The sequence below is a fragment of the Aedes aegypti genome, chromosome 2 (genome assembly GCF_002204515.2).
Source record: "Aedes aegypti strain LVP_AGWG chromosome 2, AaegL5.0 Primary Assembly, whole genome shotgun sequence".
NCBI lineage: Eukaryota > Metazoa > Arthropoda > Insecta > Diptera > Culicidae > Aedes > Aedes aegypti.
The window spans coordinates 450,913,042-450,931,752 of record NC_035108.1 but is presented as its reverse complement, the minus strand read 5'-3'; the positions used below and the strand labels follow the sequence as shown (position 1 = coordinate 450,931,752).

Here is an 18,711-nt window from a genome sequence, read left to right as displayed (position 1 = left end):
GAAAACAAAACTCTGTTTGCGGAAAATTTCATCTTCCGTTCGATAAGTTGATATTCCACCACGTCGCGCAACCTTTCCATTTATCTTCTTCACCCGGGGGGTTGTTGTCGCGTTGGTTATTTATTGGACTTGTATGCGGCTTTCGGCGAGGACGAAATTGACGGAGGATGGCCCCGCCATTGCAGGGTTTTGGAAATCGGGTAAAATTGTTATCGGTTTTCGAATGGCGAATCTACATCGCATATTGGCAGCCCAATTAGAAAACGTCATTTGACGGATATTTATGGCCCGATTGTGTGTTAAGTTGATATTGGTTGAATTTGAAAGAATGGAAGTCGCAATTCGATTGATGGATCGTCCATTGGACTGAAACATTTAGTAAAAGAGGTCATCCATATAGTACCACGAACACATGAAAACCGTCATTTTAGAGACTCTTCCTAAGCAGGTGAAAAAAGCTTGGTAAGCAAATTTTGACATGGATATCTTAAAGTGATATTGACTTGATACTTATAAGAAACAAAAGATCTGAAGATAATATCTAAAATTTACTCCTGCCATAACATTGGAATATGATATTGAAATAAATGAAAATACGAATTTAGTACTATACCATTTAATCCCACAAGAGTTTGTATCCGTTGACAGATACGCGTATTTCAACCTCAACTGTAAGGCCGAGTCTAGTACACAACACTGAAGACGGCCTTACAGTTGAGGTCGAAAAACGCGTATCTGTCAAAGGATATAAACTCTCGTGGAATTAAATGGTATAGTACTAAAGTCAGTTTTTCATTTATTTATAGGTATTCTACTAAACAGCTCAAAGGTTTATTATCAGGTTGAATGAATATACTGAAGAGGATTGAAAAACGTGCAAAGATTAAAGTAAAAAATAAAAACTCCAAAATAATAACTTTTTTGCAGTTTTTTGTTCCTTATTTATTTTTATCCATGCCCCCTCGTACCTTCCAAATGGTCACAGACATAAAAATAAGTACCGTAATCCGGGGTAACATTGATCTTTTTTTTTTAGTTTTTCTTAAATTTTTCATTTCACAATACAAATGTTACAAGTTTCATATTTTTTATTTAAAACTTATTTACTGGCACCCACCGCTCCTTACTATGTACTTTATTTTGTTTTTCGAAAGATTTAAACATGTTTAAATAAATGTTTTAAGTGATTTTTTGATTCAGCTGATATGGGGTAACATTGATCACCCAAGTAAACAACGTTCGCTAATATTGGAAACGTTGTCGTTACTTACTAAAATCAGGGCCCCTGAAGCCGAATATGAAGACCAAACTTTTACAAGTCATTTACTTTTTGAGTTATTTCAAAATTAAAAACACCTTGAACCGCGGAATACGCCTAAAAGTAGGCAATTTCCTCAGGAAATTCTACATTCGTAATAGTAATTAGTTAATGTTACCTAATTGAATAAACTTATGAAAGATTTGACAACGGAATCGTTTTCGGCGATGCCATTTTTAGTAATACCCGCATTTTCCTTGATCACATCGTCTGCAGAACTCATGTGAGAAATGAATTTTCGGTTGTGTCAGTGAAAATGATAGAAATCATTGTTTCAAAAAGTTGACAAATTTGCGCATGAACTAAACGCAATTTTTGCAAAAACCTTAATTATCATTAGCTTATGAATATACGAAAGAGAGGCACCATTCATGGTTCGAAAATGTTTTATCAATAAATCTTTATTTGAACGTTTAACAAGATGAGTCATCCCGATTAATGTTACCCCGCTGATCAATGTTACCACGGATTACGGTATTTGTATATTCCTTAAAATTCTCAACAGCTACCACAAAAATTTAGGCTTTCATTAGCTAGTAGTTAATTTTAAATAAACCTTTGGAAAAAATAAAATTGAAAATAAAGCCTTGAATTGTCACTTTTATGATGATACGGATAATATCTTTATGATGATACGGATAATATCACTTTTAGGTGGAGGGAATTGGAAAGCTCTATGAAATTTAAACGGAAGACGATTTTATTGATTGTTCTTACTGCGTATCAATTCTAGTATGTGTGCCCTAGGGCGATTTAAAATTTAGAATGTTTAAAAATCCAATCTGTCATATCTTTCTTACCATTCGAACCATAAGAATAGTGTTCTGTGAAATTTTCAGCATTCTAAGTGGTAGTTCAAAGGTGGCCCAAAGACTATGTAGGTTTATATGGAAATTTCTGTGGAGAAATTTTGAAAAATGCTCCAAACACGTTAGTACTGTGATGTAAGTACAAATTTAACATCCCATGGTAAAAGCTTCTTCTTTAAAGCTTAAGGAAGGATGTTGCTGAAGAAACAAATCCCTTTTGAGCTAATTTTGTTTGAGATTTTTGTTGATGTTTGCAGGGCTGTAGTCCCATAAAAAGTTAAATAGTAGCAAACAAACTCATGATTGTCTCTTCTTATATGACTCTGCTCAAAGATAACTTATATGAGAAGTTAATATGAAGAAAGCTAAAGTTAAAAAAAAAAACAAACTTTTCTTCTTGGAGTACCTTGTAACACGATAAACTATCGTGTGTAACAAGTTTTAATAGTAATAACTTTATTGAATCGAAAACATACAACCTTAACCGTTCTGCGGTTTATCTAACACTAAATTCGTTCGTTTGCCTGCCCATGATGAATCGTCTTTCTCATTTATCTCATCTGTCCGTGGATCGCTCAGACGATCGGCAACAGAAGGGTTGGAATATCGAGGATGGTCAGTTTTAAATCTGTTCATCGCGACCGCTCGGTGAACGCCAGATTGTTGCTCGTCACAACCTGTATGCTCGAAATCGGTCAAATTATATTATTTGTGTGAAATTGTGGACCACCATTGTTCAAGATAACACTGATTAATAACAACATGTTTACAAAAAAAAATAGTAGCAGACCGTTTTGCGTTCTGCAAAATAATAGAAAAAATAACATGCAATAAAATTCTTCTAAATAGTTTTTTGTCATATCTATTCAATTCCAGATTTCTAGTCAAAGTAGTCAATGAATGAACGACTCCAAGAACCTTATCGAAAGCAAACTTCGAGCAAAAATTTATCTTAGCTCAAAAGTTTGTTTTTCTGATAAAAATTCTTTTTTTCCAATTTGAGTTACAAAAATAACACATCCGTACTTTATTTTTATATAATTCATCTTCTTATATTTGGAATAAAGTTCTTACTGGGACAGAGCCTGCTTCTCGGCTTTGTGTACAATTGCCTTTTTCACATTTGTATGTCATGTGTCAGGTACGATGATTCTCTATGCCAGGGATTTTCAGCCTTATTGGCTCGCGCAGCACTTTTTGAAATAAAATTGTTGCATGGAGCACCTGTTTTTCAACATCACTTCGTTTGAAATCTCGTTTTTTACACACTAAAATTGATCCTATGGAATTCGTGAAGTAAAATTTGTGTTGGTTAATCCATCATTAATTTTGATTTTATTTATTAATTTTAATTCTAATTAGAAATAAAATTAGTTTTATTTGATTGAGCAAAACTTTATTTAACGTTAAACTATGACAATCATTTATCTAAATGAAACTTTGTGTTTTATTTTTTTTGTCAAATATTTCAAAATTCTTTGCTTGAAGACGAATGAAACTGTATTTGATATTTCAAAACATTGCTTGGAAACGGAAGAATTACTTTGGTTGGAAAACTTTCCGACTTTTGTTTCAGTTCGGAATAATTCTTTTTCAAACCTTTGTCAGCACTCTCGGAAATATTCATAATTTTGATAAAACTCGTATAATATTCCCAATTTTGTATCATGGTGTCAAACTTTTGATTATTATTTATGAAACTCAATTTTTTTCCGATAAAGATGAGTATAGGGGGGTCCGTAGCCTTGAGGTAACGCTTTCGCTTCATAAGCGGAAGGTCATGGATTCAATTCCCAGCCCCTCCAAAAAAAAATAACCTGTCCAGCCACCAGAAGACGCCGCACGGAGGACCGTGCTTAGGGGAACACATCCATCCTCTGTCAGTATCAGATGGTGACTGAGACAAACTGACCCACTTCGCAGGCAGCTAGCCTCAAACGACTCAGGAACACGGCAAAACGAACCACCGCAAGAGCAATTGACTATGGCTTATGGAAATCGATTGGACCCACAGCAGAGCACTCTCCTACCTGCTCGGTATGAGAGCAAAAAAAGAGCAGAAGAGAGTGAAAGCAGATGTAAATATAGATTAGTTAAAAATAGAACTGTATCGGTAAGGAAGATACAGATAAACTGGTTCCGGCACAGTAGTGGCCACGAGCACGGAGTGCTGAACGTTTTCGTTAAAATATCCAAGGAACATGGAAGTTCAACAATGGTTGAGATTTTGACACCATGTGAAGTTTTAAAAACTGTTTCGTCATCCACTAGAAGTCAAAAACATCATAAAGTGAAGATGAATTAAAACCACCTCTAAATTTTCAAGAGCACCAATCTGACAAAACAGCGGACTTCAATAAAAATTATATCGGTTGGTCGCAATCAACAAGTCAAACGAAACATGCTATCAAATTTTTAAGCGTGAACAGTGTTTTTATTCTTTTGATTTATACTCCTAAAAATTCTTGACATTGTTAAGCCGATTATAGGGCCACATCTCGGATTTTCAAGAGCACAAGTCGAGAGAACCAAGAAGTGCTCCGCTATGAAAATTTGAACGATTGGTAACAAGCCATTGATCAAATTTTCAACGCGAACGGTTGTCAAATTCTTTAGACTTGTGCACTTGAAAATTCAAAGCTTGACTTTGTTTTAAAGTCACCTTCAAAGCATATTTTTAAGCAAAAAGTTAAGATATTTCAAGGCACTGGAGCTAATTTTCAAACCTGTCGCGGAGCCCCTGCGACCTAAGACCTTAAGTTAAAATAAAACTTGAAACCTGTAGAAAATGTTTTTCCCGATTTTAGCTCTTTCCCGATTTTGTCAACCCTAAATGCAGCATGGTGCTGACAAAATTGGGACATTACTGTAGTGATAATATTTTTTTTTCTTGTCTGTAGAGCCTTTTACCCACTGCGTCCGATAATTAGGAATATTGTGGTATGACCCATATTTAATTTTGTGCTCATCAAATATCCTCTCACAATTGAGATGTGGTGGACAATGGTTGATGGAGCAAGTTATCCCAACTAGGCTCAACTCGTTTTATAAAGTTTATTACCCTGTTTGGATTGCATTGCCAAACTTCGGAGGGCTCTAATAACCCTTTTCCAAATATTGACAACCTTTGATTGAACAATGCTCCACAGCTGCAAAGTAAGTGTTCAGCGGTTTCGTTTTCGTTCAAACAAAATCGACATTCTGAGAATTGGATTTTTCCAATCTTGTAAAGGTAATACCTGCTCGAGTAGTGACCAGTCATCAGACCGGTTATTACCCTGGTATTCTTTTTATTAAGATTTAATATGGCCCGGGCTTTTGACAGACTGGGTCTAATTAATCTTTTCGCTTGCTTGGCTGTATCCGTGGCATTCAGATTAGTTTCTACCATGGACATTTCCCAAGTTCTTAGTTTCATCCTAAGAGTACTCTCAGGAACTCCACAAAATGGTTCAGGGCCGACGAAGCTCGAAGCTGCACCCTGTCTTGCTAGATTGTCGGCGATTTCATTCCATTCAATACCACAATGGCCGGGAACCCAGTACAACGTTACTTCGTTCCTACTGGCCAATTGCTTCAAAGAGAGAATACATTCCCACACTAACTTCGATTGACATGTAAATGCCTTTAGCGCATTTAATGCTGCTTGACTGTCCGAGAAAATACAGATCTTAGCAAACCTGTAATTCCTTTTGAGACAAACATTTGTGCATTCTAAAATTGCTTGAATTTCAGCCTGAAATACAGTAGGGCTGCATCCCATAGCTATAGACTTACTAATACCGGGACCAAAAACTCCAGCCCCGGTATTTTCGCCCATCTTGGACCCATCGGTGTAAAATACAACAGACCCTGGACGTAAACTTGGCCCACCAGATTCCCACGTATTGCGGTTTGGTGTAACCACTTTGAAGGGCACATCACATCTTCTACTGTTTTTATATCTGAGTTCAAGTTGAATTCCTTGATGATCTTCAAGTGTCCCATCAGATCACCATCTAGTATTTTATTGTAAAGGCCGGTTTGCTACTGACAAGAAAAGGAATCGCCTATCTCGATGCGTGGAAAATTTCTCCCAAGAAATGATCAAGAAAGTCACATTTTTCTGATCGCAGTACGCAGTTGAGAAGAAATGTCACTTCAAAGGGAGCTCTCTGTAGGAAATTTCTTGACCCTTTCAATCAAGGAATTTCTTTACTTTTCTTGAGCGAAACAGCATACTAAGCTTAACGGATAAATTGCAAGGCATTTTTTGCAGCTTGCAGTTTAACAAATTGATGCAAAGGTAGTATATTGAGAAGGGCATCCAAAGCAACTGATGGTGTGCGTTTCATTGCCCCAGTCATAGATATACACGCAAGCCTTTGTAACTTAGCTAACTTCTTTTGAGTGGTTACCTCATTTGTTTTAGGCCACCACACTAGTGAAGCGTAAGTAATTTTAGATCGCACTATTGCTGAATAAATCCAATGTACCATGTTTGGGCGTAGGCCCCAGGTTTTCCCCAAGGCTTTATTGCAGACCCACAGGGCATTTGTTAGTTAGTTATGATCTTATTTAGATGAGAATTCCAGTTCAATTTCTTGTCCAGAGTTACACCAAGGTGTTTTACTTCTTCCGAGAACTGAATTCGAATTCCATCCAAAAAAGGCGGTTTGAGGTAGTGATAATAACAAATGGTTTTGATTTTCCACATGCTTGTTGTATCCGATCTGGACGATAAGAGGTGACTGGACTTGTTTATGCACAACGAAACTAAATTTATTGATGCCAAGTGAAAGATCTGTGTTAGTTTTTTCAACCAAGAATTCTTCCAGGGATTCCATCAGGAATTCCTCTTGGTATTTTACATCTTATGAATTTAGCAAGGGGAATTCTCCCAGAATCACAACCCATTGGACTCCAAGGATTTGTCCAGATAAACCTTCAGATTCCGCCGGAATTTCTCCAGAAATTTATTCTGGGCCTCCAAAAATTCTTCCGAGAATTCCTCCAAGAGCTCCTCTTGAAATTCTTCCACAGATTCAACCATGAACTGCCGCAGGAATTTCATCAGACATTACATTAAGAAAATCTCTACAAAAACTCTTCCAGTAAAAACTTGGGATCGCAGCAAGCCGTGCGCGCGGGCGGTTGCGTTTTGATTTTTCTGTCACTTTTGCTTCAGTTCCACGGTTTCAGTTCGGATGGCGAAAAATAGAATCAGCTGATGCCAAATGTTCAAAAACAAAGTTTTAAGAAGTACTCCGAAACATGCTGTATCGTGTTACGTATTTTATTCAAATGATTTATTGAAGAAGTCAACACTGCTCCACCTACGAATTTGTGCAAAATGCTTAATGCTTATGCAAATGCTAGAAATTCCTCAAGTAAAAACTTCAAAAATTGATTTTGGAAGAAAACTCTTTATGGATTCCTCTATAGTTTTTTTTTTCTATCTTTAAGCCTGATTTGCTACTGAACAGGAATTGCTAGAGAAATTTCTCGCCGATTCCTTGAAGAAATTTTCTACAGCGACTCCCGTTTGAACTGACATCTCTTTTCAACTGCGAACTGCGATCAGAAAAAAGCGCTTTCTCGATCGATTCCATGCAGAAATTTTCCATGCATCAAGATAGGCCAAGAAATCACTTGTCAGCAGCGAATCAGCCTTCTTAACGAGATTTTTAGCCCTAGGCTAGTTCATCTCGGGATCAAAGGCTTTACTTCCCTTCCGAAGGAAGTCGTCACTATGACTTTTTATGTCATAAGGGACTATTTCGGGGATGGGATTCGATCCCAGGTCCTCGGCGTGAGTGGCGTGTGTTCTAACCACTACACCAGACCCAATCCTTTCCACTAGAGATTTCTCCTGATTTTTATCCAGAAAATACTTCATGGGTTACTACATGGGTTATTCTAGGAATTTCTCCATAAAAACAGGAAATCTCTACAGTAATTCTCCGTGGGATACCTCGAAGGAGTCTTCAGGGATTCTTCAAGAGATGTGTCCAGGAGTCCTTCAGTAATTAGCTTAGATAATAGAAGATATCAGAGACTCCTCCTGAGATTTTCTACCAAAATTTCTACAGGTATTCGTCCAGAAATCTCTTAAGAAATTTCTCCCAGGATGACCACAGAAAAATCTCTACATGATTTCTTCTTGAAATTGTTCCAGAGATAAGCTGGTAGAGAATCGAACACAATTTTTGTCTACGTGTTTTGTGTTTGAAATGCGCTTTTTGTCTACACGTTCTTTATTTAAAAAAAATTGTTTAAAAATAAAGACTGCGTAACCGAAAAGAATATTTCCTCGGGAATACCTCCATGGGATTCTGTAAAAATTTGTTCAGGAACTCTGCCAAGAATTTAACCGTGTATTCCTTAAGAGATTACTTTAGTTTTTTTTTTCTAAAGCTTTTTCCAGGGATTGCTGCATGAACTCATCCAGCGGTTTCTCAAAAAACTTTTTTTGAGAAAGGAATTCTTTGAAGAATATTTAAAAAATATCGCAGAAAAGAACCGGGAAGAATTCTTATCCTTTTTAATGAAATTCCTGGAGGAATTCATGGATGAAACTTTGTAGAAGTTTCTAGAGGAATTCATGAAAGCATACCTCAACGGATTTCTGGAGGCTCAGAAAGAATAGTTGGAGAAATTTCAATGCGAATCCCTGGGTTACTAGGAAAAACTCTTAGAACAATTCATGTTGTGAATTACCTGAAGATAACCCTGGAAAAAATCCTTTTTCTTCAGGATTTTGATGAATGCCTATATGAATTCATGAAGTTATATCTTGTGGTATCCCTAGTATACTTTTTGTAGGAATATTAGGAGACATTGCTTGAAGAATCTTTGGAGTCCTTGAACTTATCTCCTCAATAATTCGTGAAAATATTTCCTAAAAAAATCCTTGTAAAAATTCCTGGAGAAGTCCTAGTGAAGATTTTACTGGAAGAATCTATGGAGGAACCACTGAAGGCAACTCCTGGAAAAATCCTGAACGAATTGCTAAAGGTACATCTGGAGCCCTATCGGAACCGATCTAGAAAATCTAGTAGCTAACAAAAAGATGATTCCGGATCTCCCCGGGAAAAAATAGGGTTTACGGTAAAGAGTTTTCTGATAACATTCATGAATGAATCTTCATGAGGATTCCTGTACAAATCTCTGGAAGAGATTCTGGAGACATTTCGACAGGAATTATTGAAGGAATCTCTGGATGTTTTCTAGTGATAGCTTTTTTTTTAAATCTGGCCGTAACGGAAATGGTACTCGAGTACGATAATTTTTATGATTAGAAGGCCCATGTAGCCGAAGCCGTTAACGCGCAGCATTTTAGCAAGACCAAGCTGAGAAGCATGGGTTCGATTCGGATCCTACCGGTCAAGAAACCTTTTTTTATTGGAAATGTTCTCCACTTACCAGAGCACAGAGTATCTTCATACCTGCCACACGACAGACAAAAAATGATCAATCAGCTAAGAAGGCTATCAGTATATAACTGTAGAAGTTCTAATTAGAACACTTTTAGAAGTTGAGAAGCAGGCTCTATCCCGGTTGAGATGTCAAGCCAAAAACAAGAAGAAGAATTATATTTTAAATTTGTTGTACGGTTTCCTTTTTTAACCTGTATGACAAATCATGACTTTTGAGCTGTCGCATGATGGAACTATGTGATGGTAGAGTGGTTAAAAAAATCGTTTTTTGCTCCACACCGCTCATTCGATTTTAGACCAAATTCTGAGTGTCCTCCCAAAATTTGAGCTCATTTCGATGAAAACTGAGACTGCACAAGCCCTTTAAAGTTTGTATGGGAATTACTATGGGAAAAGCAAGCAATTCAATCAATTGGTCATAGTGTTTGCCCATGTGCTCTTGGGGATTAGACTCGTGTTGATTCTGTGACATACAATAATCAGCTACAACTTTGCCGAAGACCGTTTTTAAATCGGACGCCCCGGTAATTAGTTATTGATTTTTGAATGAGTTGTAAAACTTTGGCTATAATTATTGGACTGTTCTGCAGGTATCACTGGACATATGCAGTAAAACATAGTAGCCATGATTTGTGCATGCTATCTTTCGCGCCAGGTGCACCACTGTTGCCTGTTCAGAAGTTAAATGAGCACTTCTGAAGCATTTGTGGCTGGATATAAATCAATAACTAATTACTGAGGCGTCCGATTTGAAAACGGTCTTCGGCAAAGTTGTAGCTAATGAATGTATCTCACAGTATCAACGTAGCTCTAATCTCCAAGAGCACATGGGCAAACACTATTACCGATTGAATGAATTGGTTGCTTTTCTCATAGTAATTCCCATATAAACTTTAAAGGGCTTGTGCAGTCTCAGTTTTCATCCAAATGAGCTCAAATCTCTCATGTATTATTCAATGACAAAACCTATAAACACATCTATTATATACAACATTGTTACCAAATTCCTTAATATTGAAAGCGAAACGCCTTCTCTCAAAGAATGTTGCTTGCAAAATGGCTCGATTTACATAATTTTCCCGTTGAAAATTCAATCATAAATAATGCACATGGAATGACACGCCGTCGATCCATCCATGTGCATTATTTTTGGCAGAATATTCAACGTGGAATCATGTAAACTGAGCGATCTTGTTTTCAATTTCACTTTCAAGATGCAAGAAATCATGCAATATTGGCGAATGTTGGATGCAAGATCATGAAATGTTTCAGTTTCGCTCAAGTTTGCAAGCATTCCTGAATGCAATGAGGCAGTTTACATTATTTATCGTTTAATGTCAAATGATAATTCGATTCACATGACAATCATGAAAGTTTACGTGACATGTAAATTTAAGATTTTTTTGCTGTGTAGGGTTCCATATCTTTCATAATAAGCTAACAGAACGAAAATCGGTATGAATAGTTATTTATGCAACAAATTGCAAAATGATGATTTTTCATAACGAGTCGTACATTTATGCAACGAGGCTTGCCGAGTTGGATAAGTATGATGAGTGCTGAAAAAATCGAGTTTTGCAACGAGTTGCATACAACATTTTATCAGTCATTTATCATATTGCTGTATTGCTTGCACTCATGGCCGCATAAAGATCCTGAAATGTTTGAAAGTGAACTAACTCTTCTGGTTGCACTACGTCCATAATACGATTCTTTCCCAACTCAGAATCCCTCACAGTCAACTAGAATCTGAATCAATTTCCGTATGACGATCCGAATCTGACTCAATTTGGATCGTCCTACGGAAAAAGAATCAGAAACTAGTTGACTAAGTCATTGAAAAAATCTCAGCAATAAATATGCAGGCAATCAAATATGAATTTGACAACTTCCAAAACAGGAAAAGTGATACTTTTCGATACTGTTATTAGTGCTGAGAAGTAGCATTTTTCAGCAATGTTTTTATAGGTCGGAAAAAGTAGGTCGTTGTATAGTTAAGGTGAAACAGTTTTGAATCAACTTCTTAGATTTCACTAAAACTTCAAAGGCACAAATCTCACAAAGAAAGCATCCTACAACCGTGCACTTTTTATCTTAGCTTTGTGCACTAGCAGAGAGCTTAAAATAAGAAGATCAGAAATGTTTGTCAACTATTTCTCCAGTTTTGTGCCTTTGAAATCGTGAGTAGGGGCACAAGTCGGCCATTGTGCCGGTCATCTTTGGGTTCTGAGATGTTTCACCTTAAGAAGTAGGCTAATATGCAACGGAATTTAAAAAAATATTTTTTTTAGCGTTTCAAAGCCTTGGGTAATTTTTTACCCCTAGTACGTAATGTGGAGCTTTTTCTTAATGCATTACGAAGGTTGGAAAAAGTCTTAATCCCTTAAAAATAAGGGTCCGTCAATTAATTACGTAACGGTTTATTGCAGGAGGGGAGGGGGTTGAGATTTCATACGAGTCATAGAATTTTTTTTTATTTTCATCCAAAAAAATTTCTCATGGGTAGAGGGAGGTTGAAAATTCCCATAAAATGCCTTAAGTAGTAAATGAACCCCCCTAAAGTGAAGCGTATTGCCCGGCAGGGGCACGTTACACCCATTTCCTGTTCGTAAAGCTTTCAGTGAAATCATGAAGAAGAAAATTGATGTTCTACATCGCTTCGTGAAAGGACCTCCTTTTTTAAGCTTGTTATGGCTTTAAAACATTATTGTATACCTGATTTTTTTCTCAAAATTTGAATTATTCTATAATTGACTAATGTTTGAGTTGTATTCAATGTGTAATACGAAAATCTGTATTTTTTTATTAATCTTCTTCTTCTTCTTCGTGGCATTAACGTCCTCACTGGAACAGAGCCTGCTTCTCAGCTTATCTCAGCAGTTTCTATGAGCACTTTCACAGTTATTAACTGAGAGCTTACTCTGCCAAAGTTGCATTGGCGTAGGAACAGGGGGGCCAGGGGGGCCTAGCCCCCTTCAGAATCATCCACCCCCCCCCACAGAATTTTTGCTGATATTAAAAATAAAACTTAAAAACTCTTAATTTAACATGAAGCAACATCTTTCGAATCAATGTACATGACTCTTGTTATTGACAAAAATCTCTTCCGTAGTTACGTTATTTTATGTTGTTCAATTACAGTGAGAAAACCTCGCTTGTTTTACATAACATCAGCGTGACGGTTCTAACTTCGGTGAATTTCGAGACAACCAAAAGCTCAACCGTCCAGCTGTCCATCGATCGGTTACTGTTAGAACTAGCTACTGATTGTATACGATATGCACAATTTTTAACATCTCCGTTGCAAAAAACGCCATGGAATAAAAAAAGCGTCAATATCCTGGAAGTATAATTCCCAAAATTGTTTTTTTTTCTCTAAAATTCAAATAGTCCTGCATAAAGCATAATGCGGCATATTCATTGCATTCTGATTCCTCATGTTTTTTGGAGGAATAAGAATCATCTAAAGAATTCCATATATCAACTTCAACTCGTATAATGTCAGAAAAAAATAATTGAAAAATTAGAATTTTGTAGAGGAATTTCTCAGAAAATAAAAAGCGGGAATTTTTGTCCAAAAATAAGGCTAAACTTGCAAGCATTTTCGGATTTTTTTCAGATGAATGGCAGAAATTTAACCTGGAGTGAAAAAATGTAACAAAATCGACCTTAGTGTTATATTCCAGTACTATATTCTATCTTTGATTTTGATTCAATTTTTAAAATATTTAATTTTGCATGAGTCAATTTACTGCGTAAACTATATTTTTTCAAGAAAACCTATTATTTCGTAAATATTTTGATAAATTTCCAACAGATTTGGAGCAAATTTTTTCAAAAAACTTTTCAATATTCTTTAAAGAATTTTAATATGATGAAATTCCTCAAAGAATATTGCAGGTGGTTTCAGAACATTTGCAAATCTCTTGGTCAAATAATATTATGGAACTTGTTCATACTTTTGAAGCGAATTCCTCCTGATGGACATTCATTCTTCTATGTTTACCATATGTTAGCAAATTGATTCCGGAAAATGGTCCAGGATCTACTTAAAAAAGTTACTTAGTTTTTCAAAGGTTCAGTTTTTCCGCAATTCCTCAAAGAAAAACATTGATTCTGTCATATCTAATGCTGTGATATTCCACTGAATTTCTTGTGTTATTTTTTTTTAAATAGTTTTCCCAGTAGTTATATAACAAATTCTTCCGCTAAGTTCATCAAAAGTCGTAAACAATATTTCCAAAGTAATTCACAAATTTCGTCAAGAAATCTTCTATATTTAGGATTATTCAACAATTGGAAAGAATATTGCCTTCGTAATTTCAGATGAAATTTGTCGAAAACACCAGGAAAATTTTTGCTTCAGCAAATCGGCATAGCGCTAAAGGAATCTGTAGAGAAACATACAGCAAATAAATGGGAAGGGGGGAAAATTTATTAAGCTATTCATAATGAAATTAGTATTGATCGTCCCTAAAACACTTTTTTTTAGAAATGATTTTGCCAATCATTGGCAGAATTTTGAATATTTGTGCGATAAGAGGGCGAAATTTATTGAGGCTTCTGGCAGAATTCTAGGAAATCAGAAGTCAAAGAAGGGCAGATTTCAAGGATAACTTCTAAAGAAGATTCTGATGGATCTTCTTGAGAAATTTGTTTTATTTGTAAATTCATTAGATAGGTTTTAATTATCTTGTAATTACCTCTAGAGAAAAGATAATAAATTATCTTTTATTTTTCCATTGCCCTACCTGCTTCAATATTTTATTATTTCTCCTTCCTTCGCATGACGCTTTGAGGAACTTTGTACAAAAATCTTTCAATACTCCAAAAAGCATCTTTTTGAAGAATTTAAAAAAAGGTAAATTATAGGTATAGTAAAATAAATTGCAAAATTCTTATACGTATGGTTCCTGATTCCTGAAAGTCCATCAGGAATTCCTTAACAAACTTCCAATGCAATGCAAAAGTTTCCCCTAAGATTTAAATTCATCAAAATCTTACATTTCGAATTTTTACACAATACATCTTCGGCCATGTTCTTAAAAGATGCTGGCCATATTTTTACGTAAAACTTATACGGTACTACAAAGTAACCAACAGTATGTGTAGTTTATTTTCATAATTTGGAGTTATTTTAAGAACCTGAAAGAATAGTTGATGGAACTTCTGGAGAATTTTTTTGAGAAATTCAGGTATAATTTGCAAAATCTTTGTAAATCCGGTGAAATTTTTTTTCACAAGATTGCCAAATGATTTTCGCTGAAGAGTTTTTGAAAGAATGTATTCCGCTAGGAACTTCATAGGAATGTTATTTTTTTTGGGTAAGCATTTTTGAAATTTTTTAAAAATATATATTTTTGAGAGAGTTCTGAGGGAAGGCGAAATGTTGCTCCTTGATTTATACGGAATCTGAAAAATAATTATCACTAAAAAATACAGATAGATCTGCGAAGGACTTCTCTGAAAAATCATGAAAAACATTTTTTCAATTGAGTTTTTTTTTAATTGCTCATGAACTTCTTGTTATTACGATCTTTACAGTAACACCTGGAAGAGTCAATCTTTTTTTTTCGGGAAGTCTGGATAATTTCTGCTGCGATTTTTTCAAACAATCATTTAGTAACTTTAGGAAGAACTTCAAAAGCAAAGTTGGCAAAACTGTTGGCGAACTCTCTGAAAAATTCGTGGAATGATTCCTCGCTTGGTGATTTTGAAGACATTTTTGATGAGACCCCTAGAACTTTTGTACTATTTTCTTGAAGAAATCCTCAGTAATTCCTGAAAATCCTAAATATATTATCAATGAACACAGGAGGACACTTTGAACTTAACATTGGAATTTATATGTAATAAATACATGTATGACTTATGATGCAAATTCAGAATTTCTAATGCATTCTCTGGCGGAATCCTTCATGATTTTTTAAAAGCAGTTCGATAGAGATTCTTCGAGAAATTGTCTGGTAAGATCAGAAAGTCTGAGAATGATTTTCCGTGGGAATCCCAGGACGAAATCAGTGAAAATTGGTAAAGGAGTTATTAAAAAAAAAACACTGAAAATGAAGAATAAATTCATGAGGAAATTCCTCAAGGAATCTATGTAAAGCGCATTGTTGAATACCTGAAAAGTTCGTGGAAAAATCAAAATGGACATTCCTTGTGAGTTTTTGCTAGAATCCTTGTAGAATTTTGACTGAATTACAAAAAAATGAATGTTTTTCGTAGCGAAAATTGAAATTTACAAACATCCCTGATGTGCTGCGAAATGAGACAAAATAACAAATATATAACAAAATCAATAAAATCAATACAAGTCTGTTAAAACTGCGTTTTTTTTTTTAAATCGTGAAATTTGGGACCGACATTACTTCTGTAAAGCAAGTATTTGCTAGGCCCCCCCTAGGCCCCCTCCAGAAAAAAATCCTAGCTACGCCAATGCAAAGTTGCCATCTTTCGCATTCGTATATCGTGTGGCAGGTACGATGGTAATCTATGCCCAGGGAAGTCAAGAAAATTTCCTTTATGAGAAGATCCTGGACCGATCGGGATTCGAAAGCAGACACCTTCAGCTTGGCTTTGCTTTGTAGCCACGGACTCTAACCACTCGGCTAAGGAAGGCCCCTAACCTATAATAGAAAAAAAGCCTGAAAATTATGAGTTAAGTTAACTGCAAACTGTTTTTGTATTAGTTACACAATAAATAGAATTCGGGTCTAGAACATTTTTTGTTTCTCAGTGATTACTAGAATAAATTTCAGTGAATCTACTGATATTAAGTATCTTCATAACGACATCGTATGTTCCCAGTTGGATATCCCATTCAATACACAACTAAATCCAAACTTGAATATAGAAAGAGCAGACACCGTTAGCACTCAACATTATTAAGCCAGACAGCCGGAAAAGCAATATAACCCCCTCAAAGTCCAGTCCGAGCCAAGTGTCATTAAATTAGATAGTGTTGAAGTTTTCCAAACAGTAGTTTTGTGAACCGGAGGTGCTGCAGCCTGCAATCACTATCGCTTTCATCTCGAACAACTTTCATGTGCAGACAATTCCGGCAGCAAGGAGGCGACTCAAAGAACAACAGTTGCAGCGAAGAAAGCACTTTTCCACCCACTGAGCTGGAAAAGGTATACGCCTCACAACTGCACACAGTAGGTGTCAGCTTGATCAACCATGGTCAGAATTATTTTTTGTCCTTAATGGGTTTCTGAGGCTCTAGTTTTGAAGAAAAACGGGTTTAGCTTAACAAAAAATAATTCTAAACCTTTGCATGGCACTGAAGATAGTCAAATTCGATTTTCATCCCATATTTTCAAATTCTAAATTATGGTCACGAATTTGTTCTTGCTGCTCATCTGTGCAGCAATTCGAAGTGAAACTCTTACAGCGAGGAGGGTGTATCCTCTCGGGTGAAATTGAATTTCTAAGACTGGCATCATTTTCAGACGAAAAGTAAACATTTCAACTGGAACTTCTTGTATTCTGTATAGTAAACACACTCACTGTTGTTTGTGATATGTTAAATCGTTTTCCTCACTGAAGAACCATTCAATCATTCATCACTTCATAGCATGGGATCATTTTTCACACTTCCACTGCACTGATTCTTCTAATCCTGCTGGTAATCCTTAGATTGATCCTGTTTTGTGAAATAGCTTCGTGTGTGCACCCTTCACTTCCTAGGTTTCTTGTTTCGGATGGTGATGTCAAGTTGTTAAATTAATATCCAACCGTGTAATCCCATTCGGTAATCCTTTGTCTGATGAAAAGTTGCTGCTCCCGTTCGTTAGTTCACTTTCGAGACTGGATGAGTAATACTTTAAATAGCTTTTAGATGGGGCGTTACTCCAAAATTATGTCGAATATAATAATCATCAAGTGTGAATCACAGTTGCTTCGCTTTCGTGAGCTATAAAATTTCCACACTCCGAGCGCTGTTTTCGTTTCCACAAACCAATCATCACTGAACTCCCAACTCAGGTAAAAAAAATCCACTGGTAATCCTTATGTCATGCGATGCCACAACGGGAAAAATTTCAGCCGCAAAACATCAGCGTGAGTAATCCGTCTAGTGGGGGGGGTTATCTTCGAGGCACCGTTCCGTTCTGCGACACGTGTTTTGGTGCGAAAAATTGATGACGCTTTTGAAACACCTTCTTTATTCAGACGATTCGTTTTCGATCACGGAACACGTCAAAAAATGCACGTCAAGCAACGACCGAACTCTGCGAGTAGGAATCCAAAACCCGAATTTTGCAGTTAGAACACGTACGCACTGCCAGTCCTTAACCAGTCGTTCCGCCCAAATCCTTGAGGGGGAGGCCTGGGGACGTGAGAAAAGCGCGCGACACGACTACAACAAAGACGCCGGCAGCGTGTGAGGGGATCCTCAAGAAAAAAACGAACGGAAAATATAAATACAATTTTCCTCCTGTCACCACTCCCCTATCCACGAGGATTCTCACTTTCCACGCTTTCCCCCGGATAGTAGTAAAATAAAATACAACTGAATGAAACGCGCCACTTGCCACAACTTTGTTCTACCGAGCGCGGAAACACGATTATCAAACTTTACCTCTCCGATGTCTGATCCTGACTGAAGTCCTGCTCGTGCCACAGGAAGTGTCCTGCACCTTCGTCCCCAAGGACTGGAAACTGGCATACATCGTTCATTTGTCTTCCGGATGATGACTACTGCGCGTTGGCCCACTCGGAGGAAGTTCATTCCACCCCCTCCGGAAAGGGATTCATTTCGGAGTGGTGAAATTTTCACCACCCGCTCACCCCGTGAAAGAAAGTTTGGTTACGTTACTTCGCTGAACCATTCACAGAAACCAGCGTTGGAACAGTAGTAAGCGCGAAACCTATTTCCAGAACTGAGGGAAAGTGAGTCATAGCAATTGGGGTGTTCATCCTCCCACGTGAAGCAGATGTTCAGACGGCGCGTCGTCGTCTGGCCGTTCCCAACCGAAATCAAATGAGGTGATTTTGACTGTGTCGTGTGGAAAGGAATGCTGTAGCGTGTGTTCCGGATCGACGCCAGTTGGATATGTAAGAGAAGGGGTGGATTGAGAAGTGCATGAGCGTGAATTTCGGAAAACCACAAATCGCAATGAATACCTCAGTAATGGATTTAAAATAACACCCCACCCGTAAT

General features: G+C 36.8%; 1 protein-coding gene across 4 annotated transcripts in view; it reads right to left on the bottom strand.

Moving 5' to 3' along the window:
• LOC5564933 (protein sickie) overlaps window positions 1-17,978 on the bottom strand; it is a 653,305-nt gene extending 635,327 nt beyond the window's left edge. For 3 of the 4 annotated variants that reach the window (XM_021848047.1, XM_021848048.1, XM_021848049.1), the window contains exon 1: window positions 17,058-17,978. The gene's annotated coding sequence lies outside the window, so the exon portion shown is untranslated. The remainder of the gene's footprint in view (window positions 1-17,057) is intronic. The other variant, XM_021848050.1, reaches the window with a different exon arrangement.
• Window positions 17,979-18,711: the final 733 nt, after the last annotated feature.